The 23410-nt window shown below is 42.2% G+C and overlaps 1 protein-coding gene across 2 annotated transcripts in view; it reads left to right on the forward strand.

The window, feature by feature from the left end:
* LOC122812941 (cytochrome b-245 chaperone 1) overlaps nucleotides 1–23410 on the forward strand; it is a 209844-nt gene that overhangs the window by 111118 nt on the left and 75316 nt on the right. The gene's annotated exons all lie outside the window — the stretch shown is intronic.

Consider the following 23410-nt stretch of genomic DNA (forward strand, 5'->3'; position numbering starts at 1 on the left):
AATGGATTTTTCCAGGAACTTCTAGTAAACTTTGGGCTTGGTACATTTCATTCAAGATCATTCCACCTTGCCAAGTACTGGTTTGAGTGACATTTTTTTCATGTACCACGCATCAGTTGCTGATCAAACTACCTCCCTCTTGAGTGGGACACTGGACTGTATCAACAGAATATTTAACTGCGCAGTTTTTTTTAGTGCCACATAACTACAGAAGAGGGGAGTAAAAAGTACAAGGTGGTCTCTAATGTTCACTTTATCCTACACTTTTAGTCACCATATTACCTAGCTAATTAGTGCCATGTGGCACTTTTCATTTTTTTTTAATTTCTGCTTGTTTTCTTGCCACATATCACAAACTCATTGTCAGTGGCACAACAGGTAGCACACTCATCTTTGATGCAGAAGGTGCTGTGGGTTTTATTCCCACACCATGCAGACTGATTGCTGACACAGCAGTACAGCATCAGGGTTGCTGCTGTCCAAAGTGTGCCATGCTTCAGATGAGAGGTTAAATGAGGTCCCATCTGCTTGAGCTGGTGGTACCTCAGATGTATGTAAAAGATGCCATGGCACCTGTCAAAAAGAGTAGGGGGTCCTTTATTTATATCTTATTTACAAATTTACATTTTTACTTAGAATCATGCATATTTATAAATTATACAGTTACTTATATAATTACATCCTTATACATTATTATTTTTTTATCTTTATGCATTTTTATTCAAACTAGACCCCCACTCTTTTTTTTTTTTATAACCATCTGATTTTTCTTAATGTTGTTGTCTTTCGGCTTTTCCCGGTTAGGGGTCACCACAGCGAAACTCCGGTCCGCTAATGATTGGCAGATTTTGACGAACGCCGAGGTGCCAGCTCAACGTTTAACCTTCAATGAAGGCACGCCCATTTACGCATGTCTTTCGAACGCCCACCCAACCGTGGGGAAGACATGCAGACTCCATGCAGAAGGCACTCCCCGCACTCCAGCCGAGAATCGAACGGGAGAACCACCGCGGATCTGATTTTTCTTAATGTTATTGATAATATCCACCTGCCATTAAACATAATTTCATTTACTCTCTCATTCCAAATCATCCATACTACATAAAACAACTTTTGTCCATTCTTATTTTACATTTTTTATTTCTGTTCTTATAATGTACATACTCGGGTAAATCCGTATTTACATTTTTACGTCTTTTAACTCTCCAAAATTTGTTTTTCTCACATAATTTTCCCATAATTTTTCCACCCTTTTACATTTCAAAAAACCATGCTTTGTGGTTTCTTCTTCAGCACAATACACAAATATTCTATCACATTTGTTTTTATAAGGCATATTTGCGTTCATTTGTAATTTCTTTATTCCCAGTTTCCATTAAAAATCCTGACATTCTACTTTATTACTGTACCACTTATTTCTTTCTTTTATAGCTTTAATCTTTTTTTCCTGGTATATTTTTCCATGGGTTAACGCAGTAATATCGTACCATTATATTTTTATACCATGTTTTCTGATCTTATCTCTCATCAATCTGTATCTTCCACATTTTTATTTTTTTCATGATAATTTTCTATTTCTTCATTACAGCATTCTTCTCCCAAAACTGTTCATACTTTAGTTAAACAGTCTTACTACAAATTTCTTGTTTTTATTTATTTATTTCAGGACTTTATACAAATTTAATGAAGCTGCAAATGTCACTGGTTCAAGGCCTCAGAGAGTACCCCGTCATTGAAAGGCTACAATGCCTTTCACACCTTCAGACTGCAAAACGAACATGTGAGAACCAAAGGAGGCAGTGTTTCTGTCTATATTAGAGATAAATTCACCTCCCGACTAGTTAGACTGGACAACTCCATTGAGTTACTCCAAGTTCAGATTACTGTGGGTAAGACTCCCATTGAAGTCATAGTTATAGATCCCCCTGTATGGATCATGATACACACAAGGCTTACTTGACCAAACTGGAGTCAATCCAAATATTGCCAAACAGTCTGGTCATGTGGTATTTCAGTTATTCTACAATCAACTGAGAAACCTACTGTAGCTGTAACTCACTAGTGTAAAAGTTCTTTGACTTTGTTAACTCAAATTCCCTGGAATAAATTGTTCAAACCCCAAACAAGAGAAACAAATATACTAGATCTGATCCTCACTAACATGACAAACAGATGCACCACTGCACTTGTCAGACCCCCATTAGATAAATCTGACCACAAATCAGTCGCCTTCAAACTGGTACTAACACCAGACCTCACAAAGGGCAAATTCAGACTAAACAACTTCACCAAAGCAAACTATACCCTGTTAGGGGAATGTATAAATGCATTCCAAGCCCCACCCCCAGTTGGAAGTGGTAACTAAAGCCTTGTATAAGTGTATAGACTCAGCTCTTCCAAACAGAATCAAAGCCAGAGCCCCAAGTAAAAAAAAAAAAGCCACCCTGATGGACATCCAGCATCAACAAACTTTACAATAAATGCGAAAAGTTGCTATTTAGGAAAACTAAGGCAAGGCCTCAACAATGGAAAAGCAACCCTTCACAGCCTCAACAGGCAAATAAGAGAACATGTCAAATCCTGTAATGGTAACTTTGAGAAAAACTTTAGTAATTACAGCCAGGGATAACGATAAGGCATTTTACAGCTACGTACATAGCCTAAAAGGTAGGACCCAATCATGTGCCGAACCAGTGACTAACAGTATCACACACACTGATCCCGCAGAGGTAGCAAACCTGCTAGCGGACAGATTTGGTGAAACTTTCACTCCCTTATCCCCTCCAAACTAATCACAGACCTTGCCCTCAACTCCCCTCCACCCAACATATCCAAAGAGCAGGTCATTAAAGCCTTGTCTGAGGCAAAAACACAGCCTCTATGGGACCAGATAGCATCTCAGGCTGTCTTCTAAAACTAAAACATGAACTAGCATCACCATTAAGTACCTTATTCAGTCACAGCCTAACCACTGACTTTGTTCCTGCAGAATGGACAACAGAAACAGTTATTCCCCTCCACAAAGGTGGCTTAGCAACAGACCCAAGGAATTATGCACCCATAAGTCTGACCAGCCTCATCTGTAAAGCCATGGAACGTATCATCATGGGCCTTGTATATAAAGACGTAGGCGAACTGCAAACTCTGGATCCAACCCAATTTGGCTTTGTCAAGGACAGATCCTGCTGGTTAAACCTGATGGATTTCTTCAAAAATGTGACCAGGACCTTGGCAAAGCATTTGATACACTTCCACACTCGGGCATTACAGATAAACTCATCCCTCATTAGACCCAATATAGAGTACAACGCTCCATTTGGTAAGTACCTCACAAGACATCTGCAACAACTGGAATGGCCACAGAAATACCTCACTAAAAGAATCACAAGTCTAAAGCAGAAGCCCTATGTTGACCGTCTAAAAAAACTCTAGCTATCCTCTGTCGCATATCGCCTGCTCAGAGGCGATCTCTGCTTAACATACAAGGCCAAGTCAAACCCAGAGCTGTTGGACATGCTACACTTAAATAAATCCCAATCCCTCAAAGCCACATGCTCCAGGGATCTAAACCTGGTCATCATAATGAACAAAACATGCTGGAGGGATAGGTTCCTGACCCAGAGACTCCCCATACTCTGGAATAGACTGCCCATACATGCCAAGCTGAGCGGCTCTTTGGCCCTCTTCAAAAAGAACCTTGACAATTGAATGGGAGATTCACCCCAGGATCATGTCAATCGCCCAGTTAGACAGGGGACCAGGGAAGTAATAGCCAGGGAATTGTTATGGCTAGGCTTATATGAGCCCTAGGGCCAACAGCCTAGTACCAACCTATGAATGCCTGGGACTGTACATACAATATGTTTGACCTTTGGCTAGAAGGAACTGCTGACTGGACAAAGTTTGTGGCCAAGCCCTTATAAATGCCACAGTGTATCTTGCTAATGCTACATTACAAAGTACATTGTTTTTAATACTGTAAATTACAATATTATAAAATACAATCAATACTGGGACTAAGCACTAAAAATAAACAAAAGGAACACCGATCCATTCACAACTTTTCACTTTACAGTCTATACTGAATCCCGAATGCTACACATAATGCACGTCTGCCTTGCAGCAGAAATGTCACCTAATTTCTGTGCCCCTGTGTTTTTACCTCCTTTAAAGGCTGGGAAGTAATTCAGTCCTATTTTGGGGTGTTTGTGTCAGATTCTACTTATTCTGTTGTATTTTCACTTTAGTTATCATAATGAAAAATTGTAGGCTGCCTAAAGACAAATGCAGTATAGTTATCTACCAATTATTTAGCCTGTGTTCCTCTTTTGAATGGTTATCATTCATCATTCTTTAAAAGGAAGTATGAATCTATCTAAAATATTGTACTGACCTGAAACAAAGAGGATTAAAATAATGTGTAAATACTTTAATGCAATGGGAGCTTGTCTATCAAAAACTACAGATGCTATGTCTGTTCTGGAGAACAGTTTCCATAAGCAGTATTTAATTAACAAATATTAATTAGGGAACTAAATGACTGTCTTCTTCAAATACTAAAGGAAAGCGAACAGAATAACATGACTGTATACTATGCAGACAAACTAATACTTAAAGGAAAATTGTACCTTAAAAATTGAATATATGTGTGTGTATGTATATATAATATATGTATGTATATATATATATATATATGTATATATATATATATATATACATATATATACACATATATATATATATATATATATATATATATATATATATATATATATAATACATATAAACACACACATATATGGGTTTGGTGAGCATAATCAACAGTCCCTAATGTCGGCAAGCTTTGGGTAATATGTCCTTTCCCTGGGGATTGTGTGATCTCAGAGTTAGACTAAATAATTTCCAGGGAGTATATACAGGGCTTTCATAATTTAAGTTTAGATAGTCCGAAAAATAACTTCGGACCACATGTATAAGAGTGTCAACATTACTAACATTAACATTTTGTTGAATCAATGACTTTAACTCATATATAATATATATATATATATATATATATATATATATATATATATATATATATATATATATATATATATATATATATATATATACATACACACACACACACACACACACGCACGTATATGTATGTATACATAATATACATAAATATATATGGGTCTACTTTATTACTGCGGCGGTGGTGGTGCTGCGGTAGCGTTGTCACCTCACAGTTAGATGTTGCCCGTTCGATTCTCAGTTAGAGCATCTTCTGTGTGTCGACATGCGTGAATGGGCGTTCCTTCATTGAAGGCTGTGTGTTAGGCCCGGCAAGCCAGCACGTAAAAATCTACTGCCAATCATTAGCGGACCGGAGTTCCGCTGTGGCGACCCCTAACCGGGAAAAGCTGAAAGACGCAAACAATATATGGGTCTACTTTGTTTTGTTGAATCTCATTTCACTGAATTTCATTTCACCCCGACCACTTCGCTGAATACTCATTTCATTAAACTGCAGTTAGTATATATGGCACTGTGTAGAGTACTGTAAGGCAAGTAAAAGGTATATGCCCTTTTCCCCACTGTAGTGCGATCCTGGAGTTAGTATATATAGTTGCGGGGCTGTGTGGGGGGGTATAGCCCCCCCCCCGCCTAGTTTGGTTTTATATTGTCTGATTTCTGTTAAGAGGGTACGTAATTAGTTTTAAATTCTGGAAAGAGTTAGTCATTGGTGTTGTAAGTGTGCATGTCTATGATTTACAAGTTAGTATTCTGAAATGCAGCATTTGGCCCTAGGTGGGAGTGCATGCATATGTGTGCCTTCCCTGGAAGGATGGACGCCGGGCTGGCAACTCGACACCGTAAATCTCCACTACCAGTCATGAGTGGACAAGGTGATCCGCTTTGGCGACCCCTAATTGGGAAAAGCCGAAAGAGAGAGAGCATTATAAGGTTTCAGTATTATGAGTTTCAGTCAAGTGAGTTTTCAGTATTTAGCCTCCCACTTAGTTTGAGTACATATTGTCTTCTGGAGAGAGTTAGTCATTGGTGTTGCAACTATGCATGTCTATTGTTTAGGTCTATGTTATATAGCCGAAGTTTCAAAACTTTGAACCTCATATGAGCGAAGTTCGAAACATCGACTATATAATAAAATAAAAAAAAAAACTTAGCTTACCGTTCTGCCACGTGGGGGCTGTGCCCCCCCCCCACCCCCCTACTTAAATATACCAACTCCGAGAATGCACTTCAGTGCAGAAATGGAAAATTTCCCATTCTGCGCGTGAAAAGTCATTCACTTTCACCTTCGACCTTCCCGACGTTCAAGTCATATGATGTCGACCATCTAAGATTCAAACACCGGAATGGTCACTCATCTAATATAGACCCTATTGTTTAAAATGTATTATTTTGAAGTTTTTGGTAAAATACAATATAAAACAAACAAGGTGGGGGGCTGTGCCCCCCCCCACAACCTCCTTATCTATATATACTAACTCCAAGATCGCACTACAGTGGGGAAAATGGCATATACCTTTTATATGCCTTATAGTACTCTACACAGGGCCATATATACCAAGTTCAGTTCAGTGAAATGTGTTTTCAGCTATGTGGTCGGGGTGAAATGAAATTCAGTGAAATAAGATTCAATGAAACAAAGTAGACCCTATATATATATATATATATATATATATATATATATATATATATATATATATATACATACACACACATAAAGCTATGTCAAACCCAGAGCTGTTGGATATGTTCCACTTAAAGAAATCCCAATCCCTCCAAGCTACATGCTCTAGGAACCTAAACCTTGTCACCACAATAAAAACAACATGCTGGAGGGATAGATTCCTGTCCCAGAGACTTCCCATACTCTGGAACAAACTACCTATCTATATCAAACAAAGCTCCTCATTAGCACTCTTCAAGAAAAATCTTGATGATTGGATTGGAGATAGGAAATTCACCCCGGGGATCACTTCTGTGGCTCTGCTTGACAGCGGCACAGGAAAATAATTTTCTTGGGTGCCAAAAGCCAGGGTACCGTTTGGCTAGGCTAATATAGGCCCTAGGGCCAATAGCCTAGTACCTACCTATGAACATGTATGTATGTATGTGTGTATAAATGTATATATATATATATATATATATATATATATATATATATATACACACACACACATATTTAAACTCACACACATGCACATATATATGTATGTGTGTGTGTGTGTGTGTGTGTATATATATATATTTTTTTTTTTAAATGAATGCACAGAGAAAACAGGTGCATGGTCAAAACAAATCAGCTCAAAAGATAAAACCAGCACCAAATATTTAAATAACATATTTAGCTTAAAGAAATAAAGATAGCTATTTAAATATTTGGTGCTGGTTTCACGTTTGAGCTTATATACATGTGTTCTAGAAATTAATACATCAGGATCATTCTGAGTATTCATCATCACATTTAATTTCTTATACCCCAAAACAGCCATCACAAGAATTGCCACACTGATATTTTCTTTTTTACTCTTTGTCCTCCTCCCACAACACAGTATAGTACAGTATAATATTACATGGCCTCGACATCATAAATGTTTTTTTCTGCATTAATTACAGTAACAGTGCTTCGAGTCATTGGGATTTTAGATCATCTTTGAAGGTACTTACTTTTAACTGAATTACTCTGATTTGTGGTTACTTCAAATGGGGCAAAGCTTTCTTGGTCCAACTACATTTTCTTTAATCAAAAGAGATGAAAGGCAGAGGTTTGTTAGGTTTGCAAAGCTACACTCATTAAAAATAAAAATCCAGACCTCCCTCACCCCATATTTGTACAAGGTGTAAAATATGTTATTTCTGCCAATGTATTGGTGAGTGAGAGTTGCCACTTCAAAGTTAGTACATTAAATTAAACCAGCCTGCAGATTTCGATGCTGAGCTTAATTTTGTAGTTACGTAGATAAAAGCAATACTTTGCTGAATAACATGGTAGACTTTACCGGTCTGCTTATGTAGTACCCTCATGTCTCATCTTCACAGAAAGATTTATCTAGTAACCAACTCTTGATATTAATTTTACTTCAGCTGTATATTGTAATTCACTGACCTCAGTAAGACACAGTCAGTGGATTTAAAACAGTTGGGAAGTGACATAATCTCCACTGTCTAGTCTGAGTAATGCAGAATAAGAAAAACTCCTATCAAACAGTGTGATATTTTAAGACAAACTAATGAGACCTTCATTATTTATTTTTATTTATCCTTTGTTGGCCAGTTTAGTCCTGCTAGGCTAATAGCCTCCTTTCAGGGGAGACCCAAAGTGGTATTTAGATTGCTAGGGGAAATTTTTTCAGGGCATCAGGGAACTTTCCCAATGATCCATTTTGATCTGTATTTGTGGAAGTGCTAGCCATGAATACATGTGCAGGTCCTGTTCCTAGTGCAGCAGCAGCTGAGAGGATGGTGAGCGGCATGGAGAGTGTATGATGGAAGGAGTGGAGGCAAGTGACAGCTCACAGGAAGGTGTATGCAGAGAGACAGAGAATTCAAAAGTCATTTTTCCAAAGAATTTGTTTGCCAAATCGGGGAAGATGGCAAGAAAAGAATGTGTTGTTCCAACCCTCCGGTCGGGAGGGTTGCAGGATGATATATTACAGGACATGTTAAATCACAGTGAACCGGAAAATGAAGGAGATGTTTCATAAGGACATACAGTAAGAAAAATACAGGAGGAAGAGTCAGAGATTATCCTAAAAGGGGACATTACACAGAAGAAAAAACATACACAAAGGCAGTCAGAAGCAACTATGAGCAGAAATAAAAAAGAGATGACAGTATGAAAGAAATCTGTAGTGAAAATACAGAGTAAAAAGAATAACAAACTGAATAAATAAAAGATATGGGACACTATAATACTACCTTTGGGTGTCAAAGTCCAAGAGGTAAGAGCTTTTATTTTGATAAATAACGAGGCATTTTGTGACATTATTTTTGAGACTGTTCACTGAACAGAAAAATTCTGCGAGTATGAGAAAAGACAAAATATTAATCCTTGGAACAGTTTTGAAAACTTAGAAAAAAATGAGAGAAATTTTTAAAGAAGTAATCAAAAGAAATTATAAAAAGATTAAGAATTTCGTACATAAAGATTACAAGGAAAAGGAAGAAGTGTCAGCATGCTTAAGTAAGATTATGAAAGAAGACAGCATAATGAGAGAAATGAAAAATAAGAAAGGAGAGAAAGAAAGAAAATAAACACAGATTACGGAAACTGCAGTTCATTACGTGAATGAAATATTTAAAGAAGAAAGAATGTATTAAAATATGGAAAGTAAAAACATTTTCAGATCAAGTAAATAAGAAAACTAAAAAATAGATTACTATGTTTGAGTTGGACAAAGTGCTTAGACAAGTAAGTATGCACTTGGTAACAGGCCCAGATGGGACAGGATATGAAATGTATAAAAATTTTTTGGAATGGCAAAAAGAATATTTGTTACATGTTTTGATTGAATGGATAAATGAAGATTTTCACTATAAGGAACTGTGTGGTGGAATATTAAAATTCAAATGGAAAAAGGGTGAAAAAGAAGTACAGAAAGCTGGAGTACAACATAATTAAATACAAATTATAAGATATGTATGAAGAAAATTCAAAAATGATTGGAAAATAAGATGAAAAATATAATGGAAGAAACTGTATATGGTGTGAAAGGAAAGGGATGTCAAGAATTGCTAATAAAAGTAAGAGAAATTGTGGATGATATCTTAAATAGAAGAGAGGATGAAAAACGTATGGGAGGTGATATTAACAAAGCTTTTGATTCAATAGAGCGCAAGACATTATGGGAAATAATGGAGGAAAATAATTTTAGTAATAAAATAAAGAACGTTTTATGACAGGGTATAGTAATAATAAAATAAGAATTCTAGTAAATTGCTGTTTAATTAAAGAAATAGGGATGAGTAATGGGATATGACAACATTGTCCTCTGAGTGGTATACTATTTGATTTACTTATAAATATGATAGTAAGTAAGATGAACTTTAAAATGGAAAATGCAAAGTATGTAATGCAAATAGATGTATGTAGGCATTCTAGTTTTGATGACATATGCAGATGATATTATTAAAATAACTAAAAATAGTCTGTGGATGAAAGAAGCCATATTTTGTGTAGTAGAGTATTTAAAAATGGATATTACATTAAATAAGGATAAAAGTAAAGGTTTGGGATATAGTATTCCTCCTACATTTATCCTATTTAGAATGAAAAAAATTTCAGTCCTGGGAATAAATTTTGGTGATAAAGCAGCAAGTAAAAAACACCATGGGAAAAATTTTTAAAGGAATTAAAAGAAATTTGTTTTTATGGAACACATACAGATATCTTATTAAAGAAACTAATTTGATAAATTCAATATTAATTGGAAAGAACATGTCTATCAAGTGTGTTTATGACTCCAAGAATATATAAAAAACAATTATTCAAGTGACTTTTACATTTATATGTGGTTCTAGATTAAATCCAGTAAAGAGAGAAGTATACAAGAATAAAGATGAAGGGGGACTGGGATAATTAAACAGGATCATAGCAGGTTACTAGAGTATCGACCCAGAGGTCATTTCAAGCCTAGCCATTTCATCCCAGTGTAATACCACAGATACTTTAGTCAGTACCCAGGACAGTATTTAGTAATGACTGCCCATGTCCAGGAGGGGTGTGGGTACTATCCCAGGTAAGAATTTACGGTGCCCCATCCACTCATTCAGGTTCCTTTTGAACAGTATCATAGAGCTGCTCTGCTTCACATGAGTTGACAGCTTATTCCAAAGATACTGGGAGACTCTAGCCAAGCTAGAACTTCCACTGAGTGACCTCCCAAACCTGCTGTGACAGAGGCACATGGGATATATGCAAATGACCCCCTATGAACATCAGGTGTTTCAGCTATATGGCGATTCTGATTGCCCATGACTTTTATGTTTGAAGTCGTTTTAATGGACAATTTCAGGCCAATAAAGCCAAATCCCACTAGCTATGGATATGCATATTTCGGCCTTGTTATGACCTCGTCAGCATAGCACAAGCAGAGTGTTTGACTAAAAACGACTTGAAACGTAAACGTCATGGGCCATATAGCTGAAACACCTGATGTTCATATGGGTCATTTGCATATATCCCATGTGCCTCTGTCACAGGAGGTTTGGGCGGTCACTCATTGGAAATTCTAGCTTGGCTAGTGTTTTTACGGATTGGTTTTTCAGTGTAAACTTCTCACTCTTTGTTTTAATTTGTTAGTTGGGATATTTTGCAGTCACCCTAATGATAATGGACATCAGCTGGGTTTAACAACCCTGTGTTTCTTAAGCTTAGTCAATTAAGGTCGCAGTTTACTTGTGATCCCAGATCTCTTACCACTTTTTAGGTATATAGAGTAATGTTGTTAATTTGACACTGTGAAGGGACATTGCTTTTACCGAAGGGAATGATGATGCATTTCTTTACCTGCAGTTTGAGACCATGTCTAAGACCGTTGTTGATCTGCTAAAACCCTCCTAAAGTATACTGACATCATTTTGGCGATTCAATAAATGCACCCAGTTTGCAGTCGTCCGCAAACTTGGGCAGCCACAGCCTCTTAGGTTTGGCCTGAACTTCTCAGAAGTATATACCAAACAGTAGGGGGCCCAGCAATGACCCTTGTGTCACCTCGCTGGTGACAGGTCTGCTGGTTGATGTGGAGTCACCCACTTTGATAGACTGTGACAGGTTTATGAGCCAGTTGGCAACCCATTTTACAGCAAAGGGGTTTACATTCAGTTTGCTAAGTTTGTCAGTAATGCCAGAGTGTGGGATTGTATTAAAGGCCTTTCCCAAGTCAAGGTATTCTGTGTGTATAGATTTGCTCTTGTCAATGGCCCTGATCACATTTTTGAAGAAATCCACAAAGTTTAACAGGCAGAATCTGCCCTTGACAAAGCCAGATTGGGTCGGATCCAGAGTTTGGATGTCACCTATGTCTTTATGAGGTCCAAAATGATATGTTCCATGACTTTACAGATGAGGCTGGTCAGACTTATTTGGTTTATAATTCCCTGGGTCTGTTGCTAAGCCATCTTTGTGGAGAGGAATAACTGTTGCTGTTCTCCATTCCACAGGAACAAAGCCAGTGGATAGGCTGTGATTGAATAGAGTACTTAATGGTGATGCTAGTTCATGATCTGAAGTAGTTAACTTCATTTGCTCAGCAACCTGTGGGTATCCGATCCGATTCGGATCCGAGCCGGCAGCTTTCCAAGCTAAAAGATCTGAGCTCCAAGCTCCTCCCCATATCCATAATGCCCTGCCATCTCCCTCTAACCCTCAAATCTCATTTGCCGCGGCTTCTGTAAGCTTATTAGAACGACCTCCAATAGTGGTATAGTGAGTTTAGGCTTTTTTTATATATATTTCCTGTCAAAACTTTCTATACCTTTGTGTGACTGGATCCCTTACAACTCTTTTAGTAAATTTAGCTAATTTTAACAAAACTCTCTTCTCCTTTTTAGCCTTTTTCCCTCCCCTGCCTGCGTGTAAAGGAGTGTGAGTGTGGGCCTTTTTTTCCTTTTCTAGAATGTCTGAAGGCCCCAAAGCTGTGTTCTCCAAATGCTCTGAGTGCGGCCATAAGCTGTCTCCAGCGGATGGCTACACTCTGTGCGTTATTTGCCTGGGGGTTGATCACCTCTCTTCGGGCTGCACTATTTGTGCAGCCTTCAACTCCAGGGCTTTGAGGGATAGGAGGACGAAGTTAATCCTCGTGGGCCTTTTGCCCCCAGATTCCACTTCGACCTCCTCCTCCTCCTCTGTGGCGCCAGCCACGGCTGCCCCACTTACCACTTCCGATCCCCTGGCCGGGACTCAACCTCACTCTTTGGCCCAGGAGGAAAGGGACGGTAGAGAGAGAGACAAGAGGGAGAGAAAGAGGGAAAAAGATAGGCACCGCAGCCACAAGAGGCGGTCTGAATCTGTCCCTTCAGGCCCACCGTCCAAGCAGCTTGCCTCTCCCCTCAAGGTTTCCAGGTCTTCCCCCTCCCGGCTTCGTTCACCACATTTCTCCCCGGAACCGGAGGAGGAAACCCGGTCACCTTCGAGTTCGTCTAGGCGGCCTTCCCGGCTGGCCTCGGCAGCTTCGTCCAGTTCTACAAGAAGTTTATCTGACGCTGACATGGACCGGATGATGCGTCGATTCCTGCAGGCCCAGATGCAGATGGGAGTGCTCTTGCCTCCACCCCCTCCGGGGGGGGGAGCTCGACCCCCTTTTTTGCCCCCATTGCTCCTTCTCCGACCCGCCTTCGGCTTTTGGAGCCATCGGATCTGTCTAACTTCGGAGCTGGGGTGATGGCGCCGACAGTGGTTTCTACTTCGGCGCCGACTATACCCTCAAGTCTGTCGGATCCTTTTTCGGATCCAAGCTCTCGGGGCCGTGAGTTGAGCGTCGGATCGGGAGGAGTTAGTGGGCCTTCAGCTCCATTAAGGTCGAAGAGCACTGCTCTTTCGGATCCGATCGGATCATCCCCGGCGCCGATCCACTCGCCGGATCCGAGGACACTGCTTTCGGATCCAAGAGAAAGCGGTTCTCCCTCGGCGTTAGACGTCGAGGGATTCGAGGCCCCAGGCTCTTGCTACGGATCCACCCTCCATTCATTCTCAGACGGGCCTGTCCTCCATCATCCGGTCCCAGGGACGGCCTGCGCCTACGTCCCAGATAGTTCCCCTGGAGGAACAGGACATTGTTGGTGAGGCTTCCTCAGACATCCCCCCCCCCCCGCAGAGGTCCCTCACAAACGGAAGTGCAAGAGGAGGCACTTGGACTCACTCGAGTCCCTCATGGAGGACACAGACTTAGGGGAAGGTTCCCCAAGGTCACCCCCCCCCCGAAGAAGTAAATGTTACGCATTGGGGGGGGGGGCCCAAAACCTTCCTCGGATAAGTCTGTATTTCTGGAGGCGTTTGACGCAGGCCCATCTACCTCTTGGGTGTCCCCTCCTGCCGACCCCCTGGTAGACCTTATAACTACCAGGGCATGGAAGGAGTCGGACACTGTCCAGCCAATACCTAAGAGACCGGACAGGATCCTCAGCCCTCCCACAGACGGGACAGTTTGGAGCAAGGGTGCCCCAGTGGATGCCATGGTGGTTCCGGCTGCCACTAAAAAGGAATTAGCACAGGAGTGTTCCTCGGTGCATCCTCCAGACAAGGAGTCTCAGATGAAGGACCGTTTGGGAAAGCGGATGTTCTCTTCAGCGACCTTCTCCGTAAGGTCACTGAATTATGTGGCACACTTGATTCGGCTCCAGCGGGACCTGATTAAGGAGTATGCTGGGTCACCCCCAGAGTCCATGTCGGCCGAGGACAAGCGGACCTTCTCGGCTCGAATGGCCACTCTTAAGTCTATCACCAACACATCTATGCAGCTTCTCTCCCATGCTACGGAGGGAGCGGCTAGAGCTAGCGGAACGGGCGTCGTCTTACGTAGACAGGCCTGGCTCCGTCTCTGCGATTTTGCAGAACCCTTCAAGGCGTCCTTCGCGAACACCCCTTTTGACGGTTCTACGCTCTTTGGCAAAACCGTCCGCGATACACTCCTCCAGAACGAGAAAGACAGGAAGACGTCTGCTGTCAGGATCCGCTTCTCGGCTCCTCAGAGGTCCTACTCCAGGAACCAAAGAGGACAAAAAAAATGTGGTTCCGGAAAGCTCAACAATCTCGTTTCGCTCCAGATCCCTCGTCCTTCAGAGGCAGAGGAGGACAGGGTGGGCGCCGGCCCAGGGGCAGAGGGGGTCCGAAGAACTTTGGGTCGAGAGAATCTTTTTCGGTTCAACCTGCGCAGCAGCCCTGAGGGGCTGCCTGGCTGCTCCTCTCTGGAGGCAGTCGAGGGGTGCTTCTCAGAATACCTAGCGAAATGGGAGTCCATTACAACAGATCGCTGGGTGCTACGAATCATATCCAGAGGCTATTCAATTCCTTTCCTATCCCACCCTCCACGATCAACAAAACTCCCCGATGTTCCACCTGATCAGAGGGAGGCAGCAGCATCAGAAATTCAAGGGCTGTTAAGAAAAAGAGCTATCCAGCACGTCCCCCCAGAACAATCTGGATCAGGCTTTTACTCCAGGTTCTTTTTAGTGCCAAAAAAGACGGGGGACACGACCCATTCTCGACCTGTCAACACTGAACCTGTCAGTCGCCAAAGAAAAATTCCAGATGGTCACTATTCAATCCATTCTCCCTCTTTTGCAGGAGAGCTGGATGTGCTCGATAGACCTCAAGGATGCGTACTACCACATTCTGATGGACAGACAATCCAGAAGGTTCCTCTGCCTTCGGCTGGGAGCCAGCCATTATCAGTTCAGGGTCCTACCCTTCGGTCTCAGCACAGCCCCCAGGGTGTTCACCAAGGTCATGGCTTCAGGGAATACAGATCTTCCCGTACCTGGACGACTGGCTCCTAACCGCCCCCACCAGGCATCAACTCTGCTCAGGCAGGGACTACTTTTTACACCTAGCCCATCACCTAGGGATAACAATAAACCACCAGAAATCCCCTCTTCAACCTACTCAAATTTTGGACTTCATAGGGGCCAGGATAGACGCTACTCAATCCAGAGTCTTTCTAACAGTGGACAGACTTCGCAGTCTAAGCCTTCACATTCTAGACCTCTTACAATCATCAGCTCTTCCAGCGGAACTAGTCCTGAGGGCCCTGGGATCCATGGCAGCGGCCAATCTGTCACCCTTCGCTCGCCTGAAGATGAGAATCCTTCAATGGACATTACAAGTTCAATGGTCCATTCTCTTTCACCCCCTGTCTACTCCTATTCCCCTCAGCAGGATTTGCAGGGAGTTGCTTCTTTGGTGGCTCCGCTCCAGAGATCTTCGAGAAGGCCGCCCCTTTGCTATACCCCCTCCCCAAGTCACGGTGACCACGGACGCAGCTCTCCTCGGGTGGGGGGGGCACTGCATGGGCAGATCCGTCCAAGGCACGTGAACTTTCTCAGAGACCTCACTGCATATCAATGTCCTGGAGATGAGGGCGGTGCTTCTAGCATTGCAGGCTCTCCATCCCCTTCTCCCTCCAGGAACTATTGCACTTCAGACAACATGTCGGTAGTCTGGTACATAAACAGGGGGGAACCAGATCCTATCCACTTTGCAGGGAGGCAATGAGAGTATGGGAATGGGAGATATCCACCAACCGCTTTCTCATAGTAATGCACATCCCGGGTCGGTCAAACATCCTGGCAGACAGGTTGAGTCGGACAATCCTCTCACCTTACGAGTGGTCTCTGGATCCAGCAGTAGCGGAACAAATCTTCCTCCAATGGGGTCAACCTTGCTGCGATCTCTTCGCCTCGCCTTCGAACACAAAGTGCAGTGGGTTCTTCGCTCTGATTCCCCCACCAGGGGAAGCCCCCAGAGATGCTCTAGTTCATGCTTGGCCATCCGGTCTTCTGTATAGGTTCATAGGTTCATACTAGGCTATCTGCCCTGGGGAAATTATAAGCCTAGCCCAATTCTGTATGGCTTACGCCACCCCTTGATTTGAGTATAATGTGCCCTTTTTAAGGTTTAGTTTACTGTGCCTCTGTCTAATAGTGACACGGGAGTAATCCCTGGGACAAACCTACGATCCCCCATCCACTTATCGAGATTCTTCTTGAAGAGATTCAGTGAGGTGCTCTGCCTCACATGAACTGGAATTCTATTCCAGAGTGAGGGGAGCCTCTGGGTTATGAACCTGTCCCTCCAGCAAGTTCTATTTATTTCTGTGCTGAGGTTCAAGTCCCTCGAGCGTGTGGCTCTAAGGGATTTAGATTTACTGAGGTGGAGCATGTCCATTAATTCTGGATTTGACATAGCTTTGTATGTCAGGCATAGATCTCCTCGAAGTAGGCGGTATGCAACTGAGTAGAGCTGGAGTTTTTTTAACCGAGCAGCATATGGCGTCTGTTTGAGACCCTTGATCCTCTTGGTGAGATACTTTTGGGGTCTTTCTAATTGCTGCAGGTGTCGGGTAAGGTACATCCCAAAAGGGGCATTGTATTCTATGATGGGCCTGATGAGGGATGAATAAAGGGACACGATTACCTCTCTTGATCTAGATGTGAAACCCTTCGTGATGAGGTGGGCTATGTAGAAGGTCTTTCTAACCACTTTGGCAATGTGGTTTTCAAAGGAGAGATTGCTATCAACTTGGGTCCCCAGGTCCCTAATAACTTTCTCTGTACTTAATGGGTTTCCACCTATGTGGTAATTTGTGGGCACATTGTTTTTGCCAAAGGGTATGACTATACAATTTTTGGCATTTAGCTTTAAACCATGGCGCTGGCACCAGTTATCTGTCTCTGTGAGACCTTTTTGAAGGATGTTTGTGTCAGCTGGAGAGTTGATTATGGCCCAGTTTGCAGTCGCTCGAACTTGGTGAGCCATAGTCCTCCCACGTTTGCCTGTACCTCGGAAAAGTATATACCGAACAAGAGTGGTCCCAGGACAGAACCCTGTGGGACGCCACTTGTGACCGGTTTCGAGTCTGACATGGCTCCAGCAACTCTCACTCTGTGGGTTCTGTCTTTGAGCCAGTTTGCGACCCATCTTGTGACATAGGGGTTTATATTTACGCTGGATAGCTTATCTATGATGCCCGAGTGGGGTATTGTGTCAAATGCCTTTGCAAGGTCCAGACAGGCTGTGTGGACTACCCTCCCTTCATCTATGGCTTTGGTGACTGTTTCAAAGAAGTCAACCAGGTTCAAAAGGCAGGATCTGCCCTTGACAAAGCCGAACTGGGTAGGATCTAGTGTCTGTAGGTCCCCAATGTCTTTGTTTATGAGCTCCATGATGATCCTCTCCATAGCCTTGCAGCCTAAGCTAGTCAGGCTTATGGGGCGATAGTTTCCAGGGTCCGTAGAGGCTCCACCTTTGTGGAGTGGGACCACTGTTGCTGTACGCCATTCTGTGGGCACATATCCTGTAGTGAGGCTGAGATTGTATAGCTGTTTTATTTGAGGGATTAGTTCCTCTTGTAGTTCATGTAGGACGCAACCTGGGACGCCATCTGGTCCCATGGAAGCAGTGTTTTTTGCTTTGGAGAGGGCAGCCTTCACCTGAGCATCTGAGATGTTTGGGAGGCAGCCCTCTGCCGGGATAGATACTTGCTCTTTTGGGGGGGGAGGGGGTGGAGAAGTTTGCATTGAACCTGTCTGCCAGGATATTGGCGATGTCTGTGGGTTCAGTGTATTTTTTGTCGTTTAGAATCAACTCAGAACAAGTTTGGGAGTTGCATCCCAGGTTTCTAACATAACTGAAAAAAGCCTTATGATTGTCTTTGGTGTCCTGTGCAATTTTTCTCTCGAAGCTGGCCTTGGAGGATTTTATGAGGGATCGTAATTTTTTGCTAGTATGCTTATCCTCCTCTTCCATTGATGACAAAATTCTTGCAGAAAGCTCGTCGGTTGGGGAGCAGAGTTATCCTCATAGCCCCATTCTGGCCTAGTCAAACCTGGTTCCCTTACCTGTGGTCTCACCTAGTACATCCTCCCTGGATCTTAGATCCCAATCCGGATCTGATCTCTCATCCTTTAGGATTGAAGACCCCCGAGCTGGACTACCTCAAGCTCTCAGCTTGCTCGATCCAGTTCCCCTAATGGTTAGGACTCCCGGTATATCTTCCTCGGTTAAGGCCATCCTGGTGGCCGCCCATAAACCCTCTACCAGGAAAATCTACAAGAGTAAATGGAAACGTTTCTCTGTCTGGGCAGAGCATAGGAACTTGGACCCCTTCACAGCTCCTGTTCCAGCAGTTCTAGACTTTCTCTCTCACACCTTCGATCAAGGAGCTAGTACTTCTACTATTAAACTTCAGCTAGCAGCTATTTCCCACTACCACGTTGGAAACAGTTCAGGGCCCCTAGCATCCTCCAAGATTTGCAAAACATTCATGAAAGGAACCTTTTTGTTAAGACCCCCTATTAAAGATGCAGTGCCTCCATGGGATCTTACCCTAGTTCTCCAAGCAATGACTGGGCCTCCTTTTGAGCCCGCAGCTTCAGTCGACTTAAAATATGTATCTTGGAAGACGGCCTTCCTGATTGCCATTACTTCTACTTCTGCTAGAAGAATATCGGAGCTTCACGCTCTTTGCAGCAAGCCTCCATACATCATCTTTCATAAAGACAGGGTCTCCCCTCAGGACTAATTCCTCTTTTCTGCCCAAAGTGGCTTCAGAAGCCAACATCAACAAGTCCATCAATCTACCTGTCTTCTTTCCAAATTTCCAAAACAAAGGAGAATACAGACTTCATTGTCTGGATGTTCACAGACAGTTACGTTTTTACTTAAACAGAACAGCAGATCTTCGAAAATCTGATCGTTTTGTTTCCTTTGCAAAATCCTGTCTGGGGAAACCAGTCACTAAAGTAACCTTAGCCAGATGGATTTCCCAGTGCATTCTCCTAGCATACAAAAGTTCTGGTCGTCCTGAGCCCCTGAGAGTGCGAGTCCATTCTACCCGATTTATGGTTACTTCTGCTGCTTTCTGGTCAAGGGTTTCTTTGGACGACATTTGTTCAGCAGCTACTTGGGCTTCCTCTCATACTTTTATTACACACTATAAACTGGATTTAATATCCAGAGGACGTGCATCGTTTGGCTCCGCAGTGCTTTGGAATATCCTTCCATAAGGGCCTCCGCAGTGCTCCGGAATATCCTTCCATAAGGGCCTCCCAAGTTGCTGGTAGCTGGGGACTCTGTCCCACAGGTTGCTGAGCAAATGAAGTTAACTACTTCAGATAAAGACGTTATGTACTCACCATAACGTTCCATCTGAGTAGGTAACTTCATTTGTCTGCAACCGACCCTCCCTCCATCCCCCGGACCCTTAGTTCATTATCAACGGATAAGGATATGTTCTTGTTCACTTGACATCACTGGAACATATTGTCATCCTTTCCTAGGTTGTAGAATTTCTATTTCCTTTTTTTCTGGCAAACTCGATCTGAGGGTTAGAGGGAGATGGCAGGGAATTATGGGTAGGGGGAGGAGCTTGGAGCTCAGATCTTTTAGCTTGGAAAGCAGCCGGCTCGGATCCGATACCCACAGGTTGCAGACAAATGAAGTTACCTACTCAGATGGAACGTTATGGTGAGTACATAACTTCTTTTTTTAGTTTGTTTAGAAGACAGCATGGGATGCTGTCTGGTCCCATAGAGGTTGTGTTTTTTGCCTTAGACAAGGCTTTATACAACTGCTCTTTGGATATGTAGGGTGGGGGGGGGGGGAGTTGGGGGCAAGGTTTGTGAAAAGTTTAGTTTGGCGGGGATAAGGGAGTGAAATTTTCACCAGATCTGTCTGCTAGCAGGTTTGCTATCTATGCGGGATCAGTGTGTGTGAAACCGTTAGTCACTAGTTCGGCACATGCTTGGGTCCTACCTTTTAAGCCATTTGCATAGCTGTAAAAGGCTGTGATTACTACGTTTTTCTCACAGTTACCTTTAGAGAATTTGACATGTCCTATTTGCCTGTTGAGGCTGAGGAGGTTGCTTTTCCATTGTTGGGACCTTGCCTTAGTTTTCTTAGACAGCAACTTTTTGTGTTTGTTATAAAATTTGTTGATGCTGGATGTCCACCAGGGCTGCTTTTTTTTTTTTTTTTAACTTGGGGCTCTGGTTTTGATTCTGTCTGGAACAGCTGAGTCTATACACTTGTACAAGTGATTGTACAGGGCTTTAGTGTAAGCTTTGGTGTAGTTACCACTTCCGGCTGGGGGTGGGGCTTGGAATGCATTTATACCTTCCTGTAGGAGGGTATAGTTTGCTTTAGTGAAGTTTTTAAAGGAACCTTTGCACTAGTGATTTAGGGATAGAGTAAGTTTCCCAGTTGATGATGGGACAATTGAAATCCCCCATGACCAGAGTGTTTGGCAACATTTGGATTGACTCTAGTTTGGTCAAGTAGGGCTCGTGTGAATCATGATCCATGGAGGGGGATCTATAACTTGCTATGACTTGAATGGAGGTCTTAACTCACAGTAATCTGAACTTGAAGCAACTCCATGGAGTTGGGAGGTGAATCTATCTCTAGTATAGATAGAAATACTGCCTTTTTTGGTTCTCACACATTCGGTTTATGGTCTGAAGGTGTGGAAAGTATTGTAGCCTTGCAAGGCCGGGGTATTCTCTGAGGCCTTGAACCAGGTTTCTGTGACTGCAATACTCTGTTCCATCACATAAAAGGACTCTGTGTCTATTTATCTGTCTGTCTGTCTGTATATCTTTTGACTGGGGTGGAGTAGTATCCTTCTTTACCAGTTTCAGGCTCAGCCCTGGCATACAATAATTTACAAAAAGACCAGAAAATAATGTCAATACAATTGCAATATAGACAGGTGTGGGAAAGGGTAGAAGAAGTGGGATGAGATTTGAATGAGGGGGGGATGGAGGAAATGGGAGATGAGAGGGGGATGAATGATGTCTGTTTCGGTAGGAGAGAGGCTGAGAGACAGGAGGAGGAAAAGTAGACCTACAGATGTTATCCTTAGGGGGAGTCTGGATGGCTTTATAGGAGTCCCTTGTTGCATAAACATTTGTATTTATCTTGTTTGAATAAGGACTGTAGATCTGAGAGTAATTTAGGAAAGGGGTAGTAGATTTTGTAAGAGGGGGGATGGTATCCCAGATTTCTGGGGCAAGCTTGGAAAATGCATGCTCAGTAGAGTGCAGTTTTGAATGAGGCACCTATAGGATGGAGTAGTGTGCTGATAGCTGAAGTTTTCAGGGATAGTGTTGTCATGTAGTCTGTTAGCCACGAAACAGAATAAGTTAAGGTTTGTGAGTTTGGAAAGTAGGCCTTATAATAGTAGAGTGGTTCTGAGATCCATTTGACTTTAGTGTGGATGGAAAACAGTGTTCTCTTTTAGGGTCTAGGGTGATAAATCTACAGATAGTGTTACTGGTGGTTTATAGAGCCTTGGAGTTTGATTCAGTGGCTGCCATAGAAAGATCATATCCTATACTGGAAAGGAGGGCTCATTTAACAATGGCAGTTCTTCCTTCAGGGTAAAGGAAGAGATGTATTTTGTTGGACCAGAAGAGCAGTGTGTTTATTTTGGCATTCGTATTTTATCCATGCTTTTCTAAGTTTAGAGTTGGATCTAGCTAAACACTGAGGTATTTATAATGCTGAACTATTTCTATCGCCTCCTAATTGGTGTAAGTAATAGCACTCATTTGCTGGATATCTGGGGCAGCCTTTAGTGGTTTCTAGAAAGAATGGTTTTGGTTTTCTTTGTGCTTGTGTTCAGAATCAATATTTGGATAAGTAGCCGATTAGACAGGATGTATAGGTTGATTTTCTGTGTTTTTTTTTTTTTTTGTATGTGAATGAGATTAGAACTGTGTATTCTGTTTAACTGAATATCAACAAACGCCTTACAAAACTGTCTCTCCTAAAGACTTCAGACCATGGTTTAATGCCAGACTAAAACAGTAGATATTTTCAAAAGACTTTGGAGCCATTACAAATTAGATGAATCACTAAGACGTAGTAATCTCATTGTGAAACTAGACACTAGTGCAAAAATACATCATTAATGAAGCAGAGTGCAGTTACATTAAAAACAAATAGCTTAGCCCAGACAGTAAACCACAGACGTAATACTGAATTCTATAAAAACAATACCAACCAAACACCCCCCCCCTTCAAAAAAGAAGGAAAAATCAGCAAATTCTCTTTTCCTCTTGTATTAATTGTTCTGATGAAGTCAACTGGATTGATGAAAGCGCTTAACTATTTGTGTGAATAAAACTGTGTGGAGTCCTGAAACCCTGGTGGTGCGTTTTTTTGGTTTATTAGTTCTCCTTTTTGCACCATTTAACCACTTTTTAGGTTAAGGAAAAATCACCAACTTGCCAGAAACCCATTATGCAATTCAAGGAGCTAAGTACTTGTCCTCAGGAGAGGCTCCATCAGCTTTTACCAGTTAGCAGTGTGATCCCCAAGTACTTGTACTTCAGTATAATTACTCCTCAAATGGTAAGTAAATGCTTCAGAAGATCTACTCATACAGTCAGGTTTGGTTGGTGTATACTCCAGTTTATTTCAAACTTGGGTCAAATCACGCAGCTTTTGACTACTGCAACACGCAGAATGCTTGCATCCATGTTTCTCTGCTTTACATCATCTCCTGCTGGAACTTATATGGCAAGTGTTGACAATTGTAGATGTCTGTGAATTTGAACAGACTATATATTAAAAAAATAGTATACAATTCCAGTCGTTCATGCTTATAGTGTTCTTTTTTGCTGCAGGGCCAGCAACCAGTGACTCCAAATTACTGCTAAGAGCTACTTAAAC

Source organism: Protopterus annectens, chromosome 10.part0 (assembly GCF_019279795.1).
Source record: "Protopterus annectens isolate FY-2018-M chromosome 10.part0, PAN1.0, whole genome shotgun sequence".
Classification (NCBI taxonomy): Eukaryota; Metazoa; Chordata; order Ceratodontiformes; family Protopteridae; genus Protopterus; species Protopterus annectens.